The 3729-nt window shown below is 31.1% G+C and overlaps 1 long non-coding RNA gene across 1 annotated transcript; it reads right to left on the bottom strand.

The window, feature by feature from the left end:
• Positions 1 to 973: 973 nt before the first annotated feature.
• Positions 974 to 3728, bottom strand: LOC145789223 (uncharacterized). Its single transcript, XR_014360673.1, has 2 exons — positions 3694 to 3728; positions 974 to 1378 (listed from the first exon to the last, which is right to left on the bottom strand). It is a non-coding gene; the product is annotated as an uncharacterized LOC145789223 (long non-coding RNA).
• Position 3729: the final 1 nt, after the last annotated feature.

The raw sequence follows: 3729 nt of genomic DNA, 5'->3' as shown, positions 1-3729 counted from the left end.
TTCAACTTATTACTTCTATCCAACTACACCAAACATCATTCTGATGTCGGAATACTACTTACCCCACAAATTTGACATCAGACAATAGCTTGAATGGTTAGAAAATCACATGCAAATTTGATCATGGAGCCAACTGATGCCTAGATTATGGACAAACTTGACACTCCTTATGTCATGCATATAGAAATCTAGCAAACATAAACAAGTCAAGCAAGTACAGGATACATCTTCATTGCCAAATTTCTCATTTCGTAGTGATGAAATTGAACTAACCAGCTATCATTTGAATTTCAGAGAAGGCCAAATTAACCATAGTAATTAATGTAATCTTATCATCAAGTGGAATAACAGAGGCCATCCACTAAGGTCCCAGAATTGCATCCACGATGTGCAGGTTCTGGTTCGTGGTGTTAAATAAATTACCACAAAGTCAAGAAGCCCTACACAAGGGAGAAAAGGCTCGAAATAGAATGAGCTCAACCAATTGTGTACTATAAAAACACATGCCTTGTTACAAAATAACACAAAACCATATCATCCATACTTCTGAAAATATTTGTACGACTTCATTAACTTTCATCCATTTCAATGCGAGTGAGACAAATGAACGTGTCTATTATGTTCTGTTCAAATTGTCATACTACCCACAGATGATCAGACGTTCTTCAACTTGCTTGGCATGTTTTCAAATGAAGGCTGGTATATGCTATTGGAACCACAAATTGCAATTTAACATTACTGCGAAGTAGCACTTCAGAACATTTCATCTGTCTTTAGGCAACAATGTACTATTGACTGTTTGGATTGAAGACTAAATAGTAAGGACTTATCATGATGAATACAACTCCTATATTCGTTGAGCAGCCCATAATCTAGCTGCGTTACATATTTAACTATTGAGAACTGAGATCAAATAAACACAATGGCAAAAAGTGTTAGGTGTGTTATGACACCACCAAACATAGGATTCCACAGTATTGAATATTTTTTTATTTTTTATTTTTGGTACAAGAAAAGAACATCATTCATTAATACATATAAAAAGTAACATAGTTTAGGAAACAACCACCAATAACTTGAATAAGCCTTACAAACACTCAAGCAAAAAAAAAAAAAAACCACCAGAGGTAACATATAGACCTTAATTGAGAATAGACGTGAAGCTAACGGTAGATTGACTAGAGCCTGTCAAGTAGGCCTCTTCATGAGAAGAAGAGATGAAAGGAAATGCTGCAAACCAGGCTAAGGAAAAGACTGCTGTGAGCAAACTCCGTGGCTGTAGAGATAATTGGCATAAATGAAAAGATTGTGCGAGATAACAACAATCTAAAAACAATGGAGCTGCCACCACTTGGATATATTTACTGCCCTTCATCTGCTGAAATAGAGTCAGAGTTAGTAACAATATTAATATGCAAAAAATTGTGCTTATGAGCCCATTTAAGAGCAGAAATAGATGCCAATAGTGGAGCACAAGGCCTGTGCACAGAACAATCATAAAATTTGGATTTAAAATTCGTTCAAACGTCCAAAAGTTTGGCGAATGGACAATGCCATTAAAATAAAATGTCTAGATATATATGTAGACTATTTGAACAGTGGTTTTTTCATGAAGTCTATGGAATGCTGAACCAAGTGAACAAATCATCATTTACTTGCAAAACTATAGCAGAGATTGCATATCATATGGCCTTCCCACTTTGATGTTCCCAGGACTAAGAGGAGAAGCAAGCGACAATTCATTTTGCATATTCAAACAATAAATGAGGATTGGCCAACAGGATTAACTATAGTAGAATTCAGGTCATTTTAATGATAGTTTCAGAATTTGCTAGCACAAAAGTCATTGGAAAGCTAAAACAAGGCAAAGGTGGGATTTTCTTGTACTAAATTCATTGGAATATGTGATTTAAAGTTCAACTGTGAAATTGCTCTTGATACTATTCTTGACTCGTTTAGAATCTGCAATTATCACTGTAACAATAAGTGAAAGCTAGTTGAATATGTTTAACTTCAGCAAATCAAAATCAGTCCACAAGCTTTTCTGCATTTTGAAGATTGTCATAAAATCAAGTTTCCAAGTGGGTTCTTATGCATTGAAGAGTAGTAGGTTGATTTTTGAAAGGGAAAATGTTGATTCTTTAGTTCTGTTTTTTGTCCACACCCAGCCATTGTTCCCTTTGGGCAATCGGGAAGGAAAAAAAAATGAGAAACTTAATTTTCTCTGCAAGGATGCCTTGTAAACGTTGGAGTATGATTAATTATTTATGTTTTTCAAGAAGTGGTGATAGTAGCTAAGAACAAGATTTCACATACTAATTTTCTAATATCTCCATTCTATGAACAAGGACATGTTATTAGATTCATAAACAATACTAGAAAATTTTGTATCCTGCACACACAAACAACATAGGAGAATTGCTTCGTGTGTTGTATGCAAATATAAAACGAGTTACTTAAGTTGCATAAGATCATATTTCTCCAACACCAATTGAGCCATGAGATTGCAACAGTGGCCACTCTGAGAACATCATAAGAATTTTTGAACCAAGTAAGCTAGTTTGATTTCATAACTTAGGATTCATTTTTTAGAAAATTAAAATTTTTTGTTTTTACTGAATTTTTTTAATATTTTAAGCAATTTTTTTTTTTAAATTTTTAGATACACTTAACATAAATATTCTTAAAAAGTATAATATTTGTGAAAAAAATCTTTACAAAATTCACTAAATACCAAAAATACAAAAAAAAAAAACCAAAATTCAGTACATTTTGGTATTCTTGTGTATTTATTGATTTTTTAAAATATTTTTTAATAAATATTTTAGTTTTTAGATATGTTTAAGTAAGGTACATCTAAAAAAGTAAAAAAATTGCTTAAAATTTAAAAAATATTCATTAAAAAAAATACGAAAAACAAAAAACTTATTTCTAGAAAATTAAAATCAAATACTCTGAAAAATTCATTTTGACATGGCTTCGAATCATTAAAGTCACAAATATCACCATTTTTTTCTATTTCATTCATAAACTATCATTTTCGTCTATTTAGGGGTGGTTTGGGATGATCTAAATAAGTGTACTTTTTGAATTTTTATAAAATATGGGTTGGGTATGGGTTGGGTTTTAAGTGATGTGGTAGAGAGGTGATGTGACTTAAATAAGATGATGTGACTTAAATAGGATAGTAACTTTTTGACTTTTTTAGTGTACCCCAAACCAAGCCTTAGTTCCTAAAGTTTTGAATTTATGTTTTTGTAGTCCAATTGGAGACAATTATACAAATAAATAATTGTTAAAACTTAATTTGATTAAAAAAAATGTTATTTGAGAATTTGAACATCTTAAAACATATAACAAAACACTAATTTTTCTTATTATTTTGAATAAATTACAACCTACAACCAACTTAATGGGTGTTTAATTGTATGATTTAAGTTGTTTAAATTATAAAATTACCTTTTTTTTTTTTTTTTTTTCAATGGTTATTGATTTTTACAATTAGACCACCTGAACAAAAATTAGAAATTTAATGGATTAAATAGACGAAATTGATAGCTTAGAGAAGAAATAAAAAATTAAAAAATGTTGATAGTTTAGAGATAAAAGTGAAATTAACCCTAAACATAAAGAAGGAAAGGAAAGGAAAGAAAAGAGAGGGGAAAGAAACTAAGCATGGACCAACCAACCAACCTGATGTAAATGTAGGAAGATTCGAGAAAGCTCAGT

This window comes from Camellia sinensis, chromosome 2, assembly GCF_055761805.1.
Source record: "Camellia sinensis isolate YWXY chromosome 2, ASM5576180v1, whole genome shotgun sequence".
Classification (NCBI taxonomy): domain Eukaryota; kingdom Viridiplantae; phylum Streptophyta; class Magnoliopsida; order Ericales; family Theaceae; genus Camellia; species Camellia sinensis.
Note: the sequence above shows the minus strand (reverse complement) of the source record. Positions and strands in the feature narration are given on the sequence as shown.